The sequence below is a fragment of the Sus scrofa genome, chromosome 3, assembly GCF_054392235.1.
Source record: "Sus scrofa isolate SSC_HxYL_T2T_F1_AM1 chromosome 3, Sscrofa_HxYL_maternal_Yorkshire_Landrace_v2.0, whole genome shotgun sequence".
NCBI classification, from domain to species: domain Eukaryota; kingdom Metazoa; phylum Chordata; class Mammalia; order Artiodactyla; family Suidae; genus Sus; species Sus scrofa.
In genome coordinates this window covers 116,468,789-116,486,899 of record NC_139385.1, presented here as the reverse complement: position 1 = coordinate 116,486,899, position 18,111 = coordinate 116,468,789, and the positions used below count along the sequence as shown (strand labels likewise).

The 18,111-nt window shown below is 34.8% G+C and overlaps 1 long non-coding RNA gene across 3 annotated transcripts in view; it reads right to left on the bottom strand.

Moving 5' to 3' along the window:
- The window catches only part of LOC106509856 (uncharacterized), a 967,706-nt gene that overhangs the window by 581,880 nt on the left and 367,715 nt on the right, over positions 1-18,111 (bottom strand). For 2 of the 3 annotated variants that reach the window (XR_014842303.1, XR_014842304.1), the window contains exon 3: positions 8,987-9,110. This is a non-coding gene — a long non-coding RNA (uncharacterized LOC106509856). Of the gene's footprint in view, positions 1-1,397; positions 5,581-8,986; positions 9,111-18,111 lie in introns of those variants that run through there. The other variant, XR_014842305.1, reaches the window with a different exon arrangement.

Genomic DNA, 18,111 nt, shown 5'->3' with positions numbered 1-18,111 from the left:
AGGGCAGATTTTCAGAATATGAAATTCTGTTACTTTTGTATGTTCCATATAGTCCGAAGCACAATATATGCTGTTATGAAATATTAAATCAAATGCCACTATTTCTTGACTTAACATGTTTCATCTTGTTGCTTAGTTACTTTGTTCTACAAAATTTCAAATTCACACTTGCCAGCTGAAGCAGAAATTTTAAGGCGAGAGAAGCTTTGAAGATAATGACTCAGTTCTGCAGTCTATCCAAAATTTGCAGAAGAGCCTTCAAAATATTTATATGTGCAAAACTGAGTGGCTCTTCCTGGATATGACATTCTACGTTTTCAGCTTTTCACGCAATCCTCTTCTCTTTCTCCTATGCTTTGTTTCAGTGCCACCTGTTCATCTTTCTTTAAATACATCATAATCACCAGTCCCTTCACATCTACTGTGCCCATGTCCTGGATTTCCCATCTCACTTTTAATTATTCATCCCAATTTCCCTTATGAAAATCAATCATCTCTTCCTTTGTGTTCCTAAAGTCTAAACTACATCACTCATATCTACCATATGTTATTTGGCACACACATATTTATAATTAGATCTAGCAAAAAAAGGGGGGGGGAATTTTCCCCTTGTAAAATCTTTTCAGAAATGTAATGTGTTTGTTCAGCATAAAGTAGTGCACAAACTCTTTTCAAATACAAAGGAAAATCTCAAGGGACCTGAATATAAGCAGAATCATTCCACAGCCTTTTTCTGCAGAAGAAAAATAATTTACTGGTTCCTCACCAGGGATAGGCAGGAATAGACCAAAAGTCAGAAGAAACAGTGATGGATGACAGATGGCCTCATGATTTAAAAACACCCATTTGCTGCTGAATATCTATGGAGAGGTACAAATTCATAAAATGTTTGCATGACAGAAGATTTTGTGGGAAACTAGTGAAGTTGAAGTTTTGCACTCATATGGCAGGGGTGAAGCTTTGACTGAAAGGACAGAGGCAGTCAGGTGATGGCCAAGAGAAAGGTAAGAAAACAAAAGTAAGAATATATATATGAATGATTGGGTCATTTTGCTGTATAGCAGAAATTGGCACAACTTTGCAAATCAACTATACTTTAATAAAAATATTAAAAATTTAAAAAAGAAATGAGTAATATAATGCTAGGGATTTAAGCAAGTTTATAGAAATCTCTCATGCCTATAGTCACTCAGGTTTCATTTTTGATTCTTTGTCATAGATCCTATGATCTAGCACACCTTGATATCTTGCATGTAGTCATCCACCTTCAAACCTAGTCAAGGTCTGGATATTGTTGCCTTGACTCAAATCTGGAGAACAAGTTGAATAAGGATACAAAACCTATCCAGGCAGAAATCATGATTGCTCTTGGAATACACCTCAAAGTCAAAGCAAAGTTTTGCAGACTACTACTTACACCATTTAATGGCATCAAATAGAGAGCTGGGCATACAGGAAGTAGGATGTGAAATTATTAGAATCAGCAGTTTACAGAAACTCCCAAATGGAACATCTCACTGGAGATTATTTTTAACACCACTTAACAGACACAACACAACTTTAAGAAACTGAAGAAATGTTTCCTAGAAGGGAAAAAAGTATGTTGTACATATATTTAAACTGATATTTTTCTCTCCTTTTTCATCAATTGAGAACAGAATCTCTACTATATCATTGCCTATCAGGCAGGTAGTGGAATCTCTAAATCAGACCAAAAACTCTAGAAACAAGGGACACTTTAAGGGCACATAGATTTAGGTTTTGCATAGGGAGGATTTGGGGCTGTGGACAAACCAAGCTCTTGAAATATTGCAGAACAGCCACAAATCTTTCACAGAGTGAAAAAGTGACAGAAATTAATAGAAAGTTGGGAGGATACAGCATATGGTACCAAAACTACCAATGAAACTATATTGCAAATAGAAGATTTTATAACACTAGAATGAATATTCAAAAAAATGGAGAAATTCCATGATTGGACTTCAAATTTCTGACCACCAGCAGGAAGGGAACAGGGCAGAAATATTTTAAGACACATGAGACATTTTAAGTAGACCAGTCAACAAAGTGCTTAGAAGTAATTTTGAAAAATCAGACCCAGAGAGCAATTTATAGCAATGCTTTCCTTAAAAAAATTTGACAGCATGAGTAGATTTTGAGCCCCTAAATTCTTACTATTAGTGAATCTATATCAGGAAAAAGAGAGAGTGGTATGACATTAGCTGCCCTCTGGGATCTAGAATAAACAGGCTGCCAGACTGCAAGTGAGTGGGAAATGTGAATTGACAGAAGTCAAATACAGGTGCTGAGAAGTGAGCTTAAGCTGGTCCCCCATCTTTAGTAAGACAGTTTGGCAGTCATGAATACTGCTTAACAAGTATATCTTTTTCTTCTCTCTTGCTGGCACATGATGCTACTGTGTTTCTCCATTGCCTTTGAAGTTAAGCCTGGCCACCCAACTTGGTTTGGGCAATGAAATATGAACAGAAGTGATTGAGTCACTAGCAAGCAAAGACATTCAGAGTCAGTATACAAGTTGTCACATCCTTTCCCATGGCTGCAATGATAAAGGAGACACATACCAAGAGGGAGTCTCCATCAGCCTGGGTCTCTGATTGTCCCCAATAGACATGTACATATAATATGACTAGAAGTAAACCTGTATTGCTGTACACTTTGTTGGAGACACCCTAAGGTAATTCCAATAAGGCTTATCTCCTGGCATTCACAGTGTAGAAGCAAGTCCGAAGCAAGTTGTAGGTGGGACTTGCTTCTACAACTTCCTTCTAACCAATAGAATATGGTAAAAGTAATTGCAGGGCATTAGTGTGATTACATTACAATACATATAAAACTGTCTCACTAACAGATATACTACTGATCCCCCTCCCTGGTCTTGAAAAAGTAGGCTACCATGAAATAAAGACCTGTACTGGAGAAGCCCATTGGCAAGGATCTACGGGCAGCCTCTAGGAGATAAATATGGCCTCTAGCATGAAACTAAAGCATCAGTTCTATAGCCAATATGAGATAAGTTCTGTCAACCAAATGTAGGAACTTAGAAGCGAATCTTTCCCTAGTTCAGGCCCAGTGAACATCTTAAATACTACCTGTCTGAGACTCTCATGCAGAGAACCCAGAACCCCAACTTCTAACCTATAAAACGGTGAGATAATTAATGAGTATGTTTTAAGCCACTAAGTTTGTGGTTATTTATTTATGCATCAGTAGAAAGTGATACCTCAGCCACTGAGTTTTGGAAGTTGTTTACTACTGCAGCATAACCTAGTTATTCCTTTTGACAGGTGGATCTAGAATAAGCTGAAGATTTATATTCAAGATTATACCTACAAATTCCTTTACAGTATTGGTGGCCCTAGCCCACAACAGGCTCCTAAGATACTCTGGTTTTGCTCATATAAGTATCTATACAGTAGCAGTGTCCTCATATTTGCAGGACTGAGTCAGATGTAAAGAACAGCCAGAAATTCTGTGAGGTGGAAACACAAGTTGATTCAGATCACAGCAATCATGGGCCTCCTAAAAGAGTATCCATGAGCTAAATCCCAGCTTTATATTCCAAAATAGTCAAAGAACCTTGATGATTTTGGATTATGTGCCTGGTTTATATATAACATTTGTATACTCCATTATTACATATGTGTGGATTTATATGCATCCTGGTTTGAAATGCGCAATCGTATAGGAGCAAATTTATATGAATTAGCTACAAATGAGTGCATGGTAATGCTGATAAAAGTGGACAGATCTAGATTTATAACATCTAATATGTTTTTACGGTAGTAAATCTGCTCTTTGGTACTTAATGCTAAACCTTCTTAGAGCCTTATACAACTTAGCATTAAGTTATTATTTGCCTCTGCTTTGTTATCACTTTTCTCTTACATCACTTCTCAGAGTCTGATGTGTACTACATGCAAGTAATTTGTTCTATGTGAGTATCCATCTTTAATAAAAGACAGAACTTTCAGGAAAGAGCTACGTCTCATTTTGTCTCCTATTTGCAAAGCTTAGTATGCTGCTTGGCAGTTGGTTCTGGTTATTGGAAGAGAGGAGAGACGAAGGAAGGGGCAGGGAGGGAAGGAAGAGGAGGAGTAAAGAAAGGGAGGGGAAGGAAAGGGAAGAGAGGGGAAGGGAGGGAAATGAAAGGGAGGAGAGGGAAGGGGACGGAAAGGGAAGAGAAGGGAAGGGAAGGGAAGGGAAGGGGAGGGGAGGGGAGGGGAGGGGAGGGGAGGGAAGGAAGGTCCAGTCTTGGTTGTTGGCTTGCTGCTCATAACCAAGTTCTTGGTGAATCTATATTATACAGGACATGATCTAAGGTAGGGAAAGGGAGAGAAGACATGGCACATGAATACAGGATTGACTCAACCTATGAGGACCGACTCAACCATTTTGAATTGAAATTTGAAGGCTTTTAGCCCATCCCATAAATATACTTTTTAAGTACTATCAACACCTTTTCCATTTCAAAAGTGGTTTACCCAGAAGTTATGATTCATGACCTTGTCCTTCAGTTGCTACTGAAAATGTAGGCAAGACTTGTTAGACCAATTATATTTTTTATCTTGAAAATCCAGACTTAGGATTCACTGAAAACAGTATCTGCTGGATTTTTGAACTGAGGAGGAAAAAACTCAGAAGCTGCATGGGTGGCCATATGCATATAGAAGGGGAAAAAATTGCAATGCAGAGAGAAGAACTGATAAACCACAAAAACAATGCAGAAATAAGACACTAGGTAAAAAGTAGGAAAATAAGAGACAGAAACTAACTGGCTGATTTGATGATCAAAGACTTCCCATTTCCATCCTTGGGTTTACTGTAATTAAATGTTATTTTTACACCTATCACAAACTGTGTCTTTTGCTTAATTTGAAGTATGAAATTTATGAAATATACTATATTTCTAGTAAGACATGTTCCTTTCCCCAGGGTCTGTTTTTCTCCTTTTTTAAATCTTAAATTAATGTATAGGTGGCATGAGAAGGATTATCTAACAGAGGCTAAGGGAACAAGTAAGACACTTGGGAAATTACAAATAATAAGATGAGATTGCATTTGCCACCTGCTACTAGAAAGTGGTATGGTACTCCAAAGTCCATGGGGTCTGTGGATAGAATTCAGGGAATGATGGCAAAAAAAGATATCCTTACCTTTACTAACACCCAGCTTAAATTAGAATTGTCTTCAATTATTGATATAGGAAAATAAATACTGTTTTCAGTAATTTAACTTTTCCATCAATAGAAATCAGAAATCTTCACGTTCTATTGTAGGTGAACCAGAAACCTTGACACATTGTATGTGTTGATCACAACTTCAAAATGATGGTACTTATAAGACTCACCACTAGATAGATTTAATGCACTAATGAGAAAGTACACAATTACTATATCACACATTTTTAATACTTTGCTAATTGCACTTCAATATAATTTTCTTCTATAATCCTATGTATTTTATTACATGTATTTTAAAATATTATTCTCAGAAAGGATACACAGACTACTTCGTAATCCCAAATGGGTGAAGGGCACATAAAAAGGTTAAGAACTCCTACTGAGGAGAGGAAAGGGGAGAATTAAGGGAGTTGATTATCAGCAACTAAGAAATCAAATACATAGAAAACAGGAGGAGACCAGGCAAAACTAGACTGTTACACCTCTGAGAATTACTGTACTTCCTACCTATGGTTTGGAATTTTTCCACCTACTGTGTTAAAAATTTGACTGTATCTTAGTGAAAAATATAAAAGGTAAAAAATTTTGTTTCTGCTATAGCTGAAGTCTTTATATGTTATGGCTGATGAAACAGTAACTGGTATTATCATGCTGAGTCAAATCACTCAATATGACTACCAGTTAAGGAACATAAGTACAGGTTGTATTGAATCTGGATGGAGTAATGAAAAAATATAAACCATCACTTCCATCTTTTACTTTTCTCTTATAAAGAAATGCTCCAATCTTCTTTCAATAACTTAAGACTCTATATTTGTACATACATTCTAGTGATGATTTTAAATAGGATAAAATAAACTGTAAGCATCTAGTTATTACCTACTAATTTGAGAAAGAAAGTCTATGGCTAGAATTACAAATGAGTAGGTTTACAACTTATGGCACTTAGGAAGTGAAGGACTATTGACAGTAATTAATTCTTTTCCCCTTGAGGCCCCCAAGAAGGAAAGTACAGCATTTTCCTACTGAGGAAATTCAGTGTTCAGTGGACCATACACAATTATAAAATTAGCTAATTGATCACTTATTAACATTTGAAGCATGCATATCATATTTTTTAAAGTAAACTTGTACTCTAATTTCAAATCAATATTTTAAATGAGACCTACCAATAAATTATTTTATTTCATATTTATTCATTTGCATTTAAGTCTGCCATCTCTGATCAATTCTAGAATTTTTAGAACTTTAGGCATAAATAGAGAAAACCACTTACTATGAAGTCTCTGAAGTTTCCTGTAATTAAAAATTAATCTACAGCATTAAACTAAAAATAAAAAAAATTACCACCAACATCAACGATAGTAACTAGTCCAGATAAAGGCCACCTCTGACGGCTTTCTTAACATAGGAAAACACATGAACACTTGATTCTTGACTAAGTGAGAACAATGAATACTACATAAGGCGAGAACAGCTGGTAGGTACATAAAGCCAGTTCTCAATATTTCTGAAGACTCATTTTATGAAAAGACAGAGTTTGAGCCATTCTGCTTATGTACAAAATTCTATAGTAAGTTTTAGCCTCCTGAAAAATAAGAATACAGAGAAAAACTGCCTTATAAAGAGGATAGCTCTATATTGTAATGTTCAACGTTTAACCAAGTAATGAAACAGTCTTGAGTCCAACAATATCTTACTGCTGCAGTTAGTGGAGGTGTTTGAAAACTGCATACTTTCAAGTAGAGCATCTCCAGTATAGAGCTTGAATTCAAATTCTAATTTTGCCACTCTCCATTCGCATGTCCTAGGGAAAATGATTTAATGAGCCCCAGACAACTTAAGTGTAGAGGGAAGAATATAATATTTCTATCGAAAGGATGTTGTGAGGATTGCCTAGTCAAGTGCCTGTAAATAACAGGTACTCCGTGAATGCTGGTACCCTGCCCTCCTCCACTGGTTTTGTATCCCTACTGACATTCAGGCTGAGTTGCAGATACAATGCAAATTAAATGAATCCTAATTTCAGGTGACATGGAATCAAGGGAAAGAGTAAACACAAATTGAGAGAGACTGAATTTGAAAAAAGACCAGATCTTAAGAGAGACAGGCAATAAAACAATAGATTTCAAATGGGTAATAGAATAGCTCAAGCTGAGACGTCTTTTTTTTTTTTTTTTTTTTTTTTTCTTGCCATTTTTTGGGCCGCTCCTGCGGCATATGGAGATTCCCAGACTAGGGGTCTAATCGAAGCTGTAGCCGCCGGCCTACGCCAGGGCCATAGCAGCGCGGGATCTGAGCCGCGTCTGCAACCTACACCACAGCTCACGGCAACGCCAGATCGTTAACCCACTGAGCAAGGGCAGGGATCGAACCCGCAACCTCATGCTTTCTAGTCGGATTCGTCAACCACTGCGCCACGACAGGAACTCCTGAGATGTCTTTTAATTCTTGTTAGTTTGAAACTTCAAAGGCCTTTCCTAGTTTCTCCTTCCTCAACTCTCTTTAGTATTATCTAAGGATTTCAGAAAATCCTTGCCTTTTATTTTGATTACTTACCTTAGTGTTATATATTTAAATTAGGCCTAATATATTTTCAATAATTTAAAGGAAGTAGATTTACAGTGGTAGTACATAGTATTTCTTATCCCTTAATGTTTTAAATTGAAATTTAGGTAACAAATCACTAGAGATGGGTTTTCCCATTCTAAAACCCCATAGCCTAAATAGTTACCTTGTAAAGCAACAATAAGCAGGAAAGTAAGGAGAATGAGAAAAAAAAAAAAGTGGGGGGGGGGGGTAGGAAGGAGAGAAAGTGAGAGGCAGGGAGGAAGAAAAAGAAAAAAACAGAAGAGTAAATATGACACATTTTTAAATCTAATTTCAATTAGGTAAGTAGTGGGTGGCCCCTTGAGAACACAGACATATGGTGCTTCTGTAACCTAAAAATCCAGCCAAGCATGGGTTGTTTACAAAAATATAAGAAAATACACTGCCTTTTCCTTTCTGCTTCTTCTCTATAATCTAATATATTTCTTTGTTGTTGCACTTCCAGAAATGCCAAATGGACATGGGAAATTTTCAGAAAAGGAAAGCCAGAGCTGTCGCAAAGATTCAAAATGGAAATTAGTGCTAGGAAAGAGAGGCAGCAATGAAGAAAGGAACTGAATGAACAAAACTTTTCAACCCAGAAAGACAAAACCAGAGGATGCCAACCTGATTAAGATCTTAAAAATATTTTTGAAGTAGTGATTGATTGATGTGACTAAAACAAGCAGAGACTTAATGTTCAAAATCTAAAATACTAGGGTGAGTCTCCTTTGGGGGAGATCCTTTTAAAAATTGAAAAAGGTAAACTTAAGTCCAAAAAAACGAAGTACTTAAGTACTTCTTTATGTAGCAGACAATAATCTTGTTATTAACCCCTAAGAGGTAGGTATGAACAGCAAATGTGAATTTTAAAAGGGATTGGCTGGATTTATATAGCACGGTGCCATCAATGTAGATAAAGAGGTGATACGTGCTTACCGCTAAGGTTGATGTCAGGATGAAAAATTATAAGTATTCACAGTTCATTCCCCAGGGCCATTGTTTGAACAGATGTGGAGTATGGATGGATCATTAATCTAGACTGGTCATAGTTATTTCTAAGTTTCCAATATTTATCTCCTAACTTAAAACTTATAAAGTCATGAAATAAACTGGAAGAAAACTCAGAGCCCATCTAGTTTAATCTCCTCATATGAGTCATAGGAAACTTAAGTTCCAGAGTCATATTGACTTACCTCAGGTCACCCAGTTGGTTGACAGAAGAAGAAAAAGTAAAAATCAGTTCTTCTGATTGCTAGTCAGAAAATTCTCCAAAATTTGTAGATAACAGCATCGATTTCCTTCTCTCTGCACAGCAAACTATAAACAGTATAAACATAACAGAGTTACCTCAAGATTCATACCCAGAGCAGGAATCCTTATGATTCTCCTTTCTCAACCCGTAAATTAATTTCTTAATAACAGCTTAATATATTTCATCTATATCTTCTATCTCTTCCATTATGTGTCTTGAAATTTACATAAATTTTGTTTCTTAACCAACTTCTTCAGTTGTCAGTTTTGAAGCCCAATCTAAGGTTAAAACCTTGGAGACAGTTTTTCTCTTAAAGGAACTTGAAATTATGGAAATAAACATCATTACGTCCTACTGGATTTTAAAAATCATCCCAGTGAGCTGCTCTGCAGATAGTAAATGGTAAGACTCCTGTAGGTTTCATATTTATAGATGCTTCCCCAAGTCACTGACTTGGAAGTTAAGCCCTAATATATATCCCTTCTGGATTAACCTGAGACTGTGGAGCCACTCACTGAGAGCTGGTGAACATGATCCCTCTTCACTAAGGTGTGTGTGCACATATTTTTAACCTTCTACAGAGAACTATGCTATCCAGCATCGCATTTGGAGACTCCATTAAGTAGATGGTCTTAGATATTTACTAAAAACAAGTTAGAACTATAATTTACCACGTAAAATCTAAGAGGCAAGCAGTTTTATCTCATGGCAATGACAATGCAATTTTATTTCACTGGTTGGTATTCAGAGAAATCAAACCACGACTGAAATTAACCAGCCAGAACCCAGTAGATCTCTGGTCACCGAAAGGTCACTCATGGAACCCTATGTTGATGTCTGTTATCAAAACTTAATCACTAAAAGGATATGAAAAGTATAAGTAGTATATGTTAATTGAAAACATAAACTACACATAATTATACCTAGTATATTAATGCCCATAGGTAGAAAAGAATATGAGAAGATGAAGCCAAAAGAGAAAAACTGTTATTCTGAATAAATGGAGTCTAACTACAGTATAGGTTTGCCTAGAGTCTCAGACACTTCTGAGTGAACCATTACTTGGTTGTAACATGGAAATGTTAAGTGATTTGTCCATAGGACTACTCTGAACTGCCCAATGTTAAAATTAGGTCATTGGAATTCTCTGTTCATACCATCCAATGGTTCCCTCTCTATACTCTGAAAAATTCTAGTATTTCATGTTTTATTGCTAGTTAATGATTATGTTTTATGTCTTGACATTTTTATTAGATTATAACCTAGTCAAGGGAAACAATAATATTTTAAAATATTTTAAAACTCATTTTGTCCTACATAGTACCTGACCTGGCCCCATTGATTGAGAAATCATAGATCATGATAACCAATCAAAATGGAGAAGGCAAGTAAAAAGGATGTCATATTTTTTAAAGTAAATTTATATTCATGATCTGACCTTTAGATTTCTCACAGAGTTTTGGAAGTGATTTTTTTTGATAAAATAAAATTATTATTTTCAAGTGTAGTAAATCTGCTAAGACTGACATTTTGGAATAAACCAAATTTTTTTCACAGCAGAAAAACATATCTAAATATACTTTTTAAAAAAATTCAACTTCTGCCTGGTCAAGATGGAGCAATAGTCCAAAAATAATTCTTCCATGGTAAATAATTTATAAGTGGAAAAGACATGAAACAGCTCTTTTCAGTCACTGGAAAGTAGATAGCACAGACCTGTGGTCACTGAAACCAGGAGCCCTTGGCTTTCTGCCTGCAGGCAATTTCGGGACTGAACAATAAGAAAGGGTAATTCAAATATAGACCGTCATCTGTATCAATACGGGAGACAGAAATTGAAGTTCAAAGAGGCCAAGGAAGTTCAACCTGGTTGGGAAAAGAGATTACAGAATACCAGAGGACAAACTTATACAGTGAAAGAGGCCCAGATACACATAATACTCTCCACTCTCCTTAAGTCATTACATAAATAAAGATTTATACATGTTTGTTCTGGGCCAGGCAAAGAACAGCTTTCAGGAAAAGAAAAGCTACTGGGGATCTGGAGGCAAATAACTCTCAGAGCTTAATCAGAGGTAAAAATCATTTGTGTTCCCACCAGCCAGGGAAAGACCTTTTGTTAATATATGGAGTAGTCAATAGATGTTCCAGAAAATTCATGCTTTAGTAATGAAGCTAGAATGGAGGCTACTCTATACCTGCCCCAATCCCAGAAGCTTGAAAACAGACCATGAAAGTACAAAACAATCTGTAAGAAACTTTGCATGCCAGGACACTCCTTATATAGACATAACAAGTCCAATACTCAAAAAAATGTCAAGTTACAATGTCCAACAGAAAATCAAAACTATCTGATATGTGAAAAGCCAGGAAAATGTAACCTTTAACTAGGAGGAGAATGAATTAACAGAAGCAGACATTAAAAAAAGACAAAAATGAGGGAATTTGCAAAAAAAATGCTAAAGTTATTATTATCACTATGTTCAATATTCTAAAAGATTTAAAGAAATATATAATGAGAAGGGAAATAGAAAACATAAGAAAAAATCAAATAGAATTTCAGGTGATGAAATGTACAATATCTGAAATGAAATTATCACTGGAAGAAATTAGCACCAGATTAGACACTGCATAAAGAAAGATCAATGAACTTGAAGATGTAACAATAGAAAATATCCAAAATAAAGCAAGGAAAGAAAAAAAGATTAAAAAAAAAAAGAAGAAAGAAAGAAAACTTTTAGTCAGACAGGCTGCTGAGACCAATGCTTCACTGCTGCAGATTGCTGATGGTTTTATCAAGAGCGTGGTGACATCATTCTGCCAGCTTGCTCAGCATTGCAAGTCCAGCACATTAGAGGTAAAATATGTCCAGCTGCATCTAGAATGCCAGTGGAACATGTGTATCCCAGGGTTCAGCTCTGAAGAAATCCACCCCTACAAAAATCTTGCACACAGATGCTCACAAAGAGAGAATGGCACTGATCTGGAAAACAACCAAAAAAAAAAAAAAAAACCAACCAACCAAACAAACAAAAAAAAACGCATGGAAAGGTCAGGGAATGGACAACAATACATTTGGAGATATTTGAGCTGAGACCTCAGCCATCTCATCCTTGGATTTTTTTTTTTAATGCTCCACAGAGAAGCATATATTTTTTATTAACAGTGCATCAATATCTATAATGACTGAGAAAATCTGCCAAAAGAATAAAGCCTCCTATCCCAACTTAAAGTCCCTTTTCCCTGCCGTCTCAAAGAAAAGCTATGTATCTTCCACAGAAGATTTTATTTGTGGTTTATTATATAAGTGATTGAATAGGGTACAAAGCATTATGGTCTTGTTTGGTGAAGCAGTATTAACAGGATTTTAGATATTTTTGTTTCCTTCTCCCTTCCCTTTTTCCCTGTACATTGTAATGTCAGTATTTATATGAATATGTTTTCATATCCTTTTCCAGAATAAAGAAGCTGTTAATCAAAACAATAAAAAAGAAGACTCTCAGTGACTTATACTGATTTCAACTATGTAACAAACATGTAATTGGAGTACTGGAAGAGGAGAAAGAAAGTGGAAAATAGAAAAAAATTCTTGAAGAGATTAAAATTCTAAAATTGTCCAAAAGTTTTCCAATTTGGTGAAAACATTAAGCCCACAGACTCAAGATTTAGGAACAATAAAAAGAATGAACACAAAGAAAACTACACCAAGGTATATTATAATCAAATTACTAAAAACTAGTATTAAGAGAAAAATCTTAAAAGCACATATGGAGAAAAGACACATTTTGTACAGAAATAAAAAGAATGACCAAAGACACATCAAAGACTCAGTGACACAGAGTTAATAAAATGAAAGGAAAAAAATCATCAAACTAGAATACAGTTAGTGAAAATATCCTACAAAAAATAAGCAATGAAGACTTTCAAAAAAAAACGAATCTGAAAGAATGTTTGCCAGAAAGTGTGCACTAAAAGAAATGTTGAAGGAAATTTTTCAGGTACCATAAAACAACACCAGTTGGAAAAGTAGACAACAAAAAAGACAGAGAGAGAGAGGGAGAAAGAAAGAGAGAGAGAGAGAAAGAAAAGAAAAGAAAGAGAAAAGAAAGGAAGGAAAGAAGGAAGACAAAAAATAAAGAGAACAGGAAAGGGAAGAAAAGTCCAAACATGGTAAATACTCAGGTAAACATAAAAAAGATGTTAATTTCATTGCTTAAAAAAAATTTTTACATTATTGGCTGTTTAAATAAAAAACAAGTTATAGGATTTTCCCTTGTGGCTCAGTAGTTATGAACCCAGCTAGTATCCATAAGGATTCAGGTTCAATCCCTGGCCTTACTCAGGGGGTTAAGGATTCAGTGTTGCTATAATCTGTGGTGTAGGTTGCATACGTGGCTTGGATCCTGCATTGCTGTGGCTGTGGTGTAGGCTGGCAGCTGCAGCTCTATTTGACCCCTAGCATGGTAACTTCCATGTGCTGCAGATGCAGCCCTAAAAAGAAAAAAAGAGTTATAGAGTTTAATTTATACATAAACATATGTAAAATGTTCCATAACAAGTGCACAAAGGAATGGAATGGAAATGTTACAGGAGATTATTTCAAAGTTCTTAAGTCATACATATAATTTAAATGTTTATTTAAAAATATATAGCATAAAATCTAGAGTAGCCATAAAAAGAGTTCCACAAAGATGTATAGCAATAACCAACAGAGGAGATAAACTTCCATAGTAAAAATAAATAAATAAATAAAACAAAACTCAATGTATCCAAAAGAAAAAAGAGAGAAAAGCAAACAAAAATCACATAGCATGATGGAAAATTTAAGCTCAATTATATCAAAAAGTACTTAAGTATAAATTGTTTACAAAACTCTAATTAAAATTCAGAGATTAGGAGTTCCCATTGTGGCTCAGTGAAAACAAATCATACTAGCAACCATGAGGATGTAGGTTTGATCCCTGGCCTTGCTCAGTGGGTTAAGGATCTGGCGTTGCCGTGAGCTGTGGTGTAGGTCACAGATGTGGCTCAGGTCTGGCGTTGCTGTGGCCCTGGTGTAGGCCAGCAGCTACAGCTCCAATTGGATTTTTAGCTTGGGAACTTCCATATGCCTCAGGTGCATCCCTAAAAAGACAAAAAAAAAGAAAAATAATGAACTATATCCTGTCTACATTTTAAGTATACTTATTTTAAGTATAAAGCTACCTAAGGATAAAAGTAAAAGAATAAGTGCAAATACATGCATATATACATACATACATACATACTATACAAACGCTAAGCTGTAGTGGCTACAGTTAGGTAAACTTCATATCAAGAATATCAATAGATATTAAAAAAAATACATTCCATAATGATAAATGACTCCATTCCTAATGACATATAATAATCCTACACTGTATGTGCCTAAGCAGAATTTCAAAATTCATGAAGCAAAATCCGACAGAACTGAAAAGAAAAAGAGACAAACCTATTATTTAACTGAATATTTCAACACTCTGACCTTTGTAATGATAGAACATCCAGACAATACCCATGAAGACACAGAAGACTGAACACATAATCAAACATGACTTTTTGACATTTATTTATAGAACGCTTTACCAAATAACAACAGAATATATGTTATCTTTAATCAAACATTGCCACATCACCAAGATAAATAATATGTTGGACTGTAAAATCAATCAATAAATTTTAAAATATTCAAACGCAGAGTATTTTTTCTGACAACAACATAACATAGAAATCAACAAGAGAGAGCCATCTGGAAAATTCCCAAATATCTGAACCTTAAACAATGCATTTCTTAATAAATTTGTTGAAGAATCACCAAAGCACTTGAACTGAGTGAAAATGAAATCATCAAAATATCAAGATTTGTAAGATTCAGCCTAAACAGAGTTTAGAGTGATTATTTATAGCTTTTTACATACTTAAACTAGAAAAGAGGGAAGATCTAAAGACAAATGAGGTCAACTTTCAACTTAGGAAACTAGAAAAAGAAGAGCTAATTACCAATAAATTACAATGAAAGAAAATTAAATATAATGAAGGAAATAATAGATACACAATTGAAAATTAGTAAAATAAAAAACAATAGTGAAAAATTAGTTAAAACAAAAGTTTCTTTGGGAAAGCAAACAAAACTGATAACTAGCCTGACCAAGAGAAAAGAAAGAGAAAATATAAATTACCTGAAATTTAAATAAAGATATTAATGAAGATCCCACAGATATTAAAAATATAATAGAGGACAATTTTTATAACTTGATAAAATATACGCTGCTTTCAAAAAAATAAATTCCTTGAAAATCCACAATGAACCAAAGCTAAAAAAAGAGAAGACGTAAAAATCTAATTTTTGCCGTAGTTATTAAAAACACTGATTTTTCTATCAAAAATACCCCCCCCAAAAAAAACCTTTCAGGACCTTAATGATTTCAATGATGAATACTGTCAGACATTTATGGAAAAAGTAATATCAACTACCTATATACTCTTTTATGAAACAGAGAAGAAAACACTTAAATCACTGTATCATCCTGATACCAAAATCAGATGGAGACATTACAAAGAAAGAAACCATACACCATATCCTCATGCATATAATCACAAAAACACTTATTTTAATAATATAATTAAAAGGATAACATATGAGGTTTACCCAGGGAATGCAAATATGATGATGAAGACTTAAGATCCAAGTGGATCTTACATAAGGAATGTAAAGACTCAAAGAGGTAGTTATCTCAAATGCAAAAACAGCCACACTAGATTTCAAGGAACATGGAAAATCAAGGAAACATGTTTTGAATATTCAAAAAATTATATTGTGTTTATTTGGTGCTGTCATGTTTCCTTGATTTTTCATGTTCCTTGAAGTCTTGTGTGGCTGTCTTTGCATATGGGGAGAAACAAATCCCAATTCTTACTTACATATTAAAAAAAATAACTCAACATGAATCAAGACTCAAATGTAAAAACTAAAAGCATCAACTTTGAGAAGAAAATATAAGAGACAGCTGTGTGACCTTTGGCTAGGCAAAGAGTTCTTAAGTCTCACACACACACACACACACACAAATATTAACCAAAAAAGAATTAAAGTTAATCAGAATTAAAAATTACTGCTTTTCTGAAGACATTAAAAAATTACAAAAAGGAAGTCACAATCTGGGAGCAGATATTTGCAAAAGACACTAATGTGAAGGAAATCCAGTCTAAAAATAGGTAAATGATTTGAACATACACTTCACCAAAAAGGAGTATTCAAATAACTAAAAGCCACACGAAAATATGCCCGACATCATCAATTATCAGAGAAGTGCAAATTTAAATTTCAATGACGTAACACCATAAACTCACATTCAAATAGCTAAAATTTAAAAGGCTTTGTTGAAAAGGTACAAGCTTCCAGTTATAAGATAAATAAGTACTACTGATGTAATATGCGACATGATAAATATAATTAACACTGCTGTATATCGTGCACAAAAGTTGTTGAGAGTAAATTCTAAGGGTTACTGCCACAAAGAAAAAAAGTGAAAAAAATTTATATTTCTTTAACTTTGAACCTATATAAGACGGTAGATATTCACTAAACTTGTGGTAATTAATCATTCAATTAATTATTTAAAAACTAAAACCAAGAATAAAAAGACTATTGTCTATGCAGTGGAGCAACTGGAACTCATACATGGCTGGTGGGAACATAAGATTAAATCTTTGGGAAACTGATGTTTTAAAAAATTTAATAGTTACCACATGATCTAACTATTCAACTATTCTTTGCTCAGTAAAACTGAAAACAGGGAGTTCTCATTGTGGCTCAGCAGTCATGAGCCTGACTAGTGTCCACGAGGACACAAGTTCAATCCCTGGCCAAGGTCAGTGGATTAAAGGATTCAGCATTGCTGTGAACTTCAGTGTAGGTCCCAGACATGGCTTGTATTCTGTGTTGCTGTGGCTGTGGTGTAGGCTGGCAGCTGCAGCTCCAATTCGACCCCTAGCCTGGGAACTTCCATATGCAACAGGTGCAGCCCTAAAATCAAAGAAATACAACAAAAAAAGAAAACTGAAAACATATGCACAAAAACACTTGCAGAGGAATGTTCATGAAAATTTTCTTCATTAGACAACAACTAGGAACAACCACAAAGTCCATTAAGAGGCAAATGGAAAAGGATTTGTAAGAATCTATTCAGCAATATGAAATAGCTAACAACGAAGGCCACAAGGTAGCCGAATCCAAAAACAACATGCCAAGTGAAAAAACTAGATACATAAAAGTGCAAGCTATGGGATACTATTTCTGTGAACTTCTAGAAAACATAAATCTTATACATAATTACAGAAAGCATGTGAGTGACTACCTGGGACCCAAATTGAGGTGATAGACATGTTCTGTATATTTATTTAGAGGTGGTTATACAGATATATTCATATATAAGGTCACATAAAACTTTACATTTAAAATCCCATCCTTTCTGCTCTCTTTGGCCACCACAGTGAAAGATTCCCATGTCTGGGGAGCTTGCTTTTGATCGGCACACTTATGATGTTTACTAGTATAAAGCAGATGATGCCATCAAAAATGCAGACATGCATAAATTCTATTTGTTAATAGGCTCTGCTGCTGTGGAAAATTACATGTACTTTCTCAATATTGGCTGTGGAGTTATATATGTGTCTATAAGTTCGGGATGTTTATTAAATTGTCTGAAATTCACTTTATAAAAATGTCCCATCAGAACTCTGTTTCGGCAGTTTTCCTAGATAATTCTGTCCGTGTTTATCTCGTATGTTCGAGGTTACTTTGGAGGATGTATTCAGTGTTCAAAACTGTGATATTTTATGGTAAATTTTTCTTTTTACTATTAAGTGATTATCCTCATCATCCCTAGCAATATATTCACCTTTGAAGTCTATCCATTTAGATATTACTACTTCAACTTTCCTTTGATTGGAGTTTTTAAAAAATATATTTTCCATTTCTTGATTTTCACCTTTTCCATATTTTTACTTTATATCATAGGGATGTGTCTTGAAATTAGTTTATAGCTG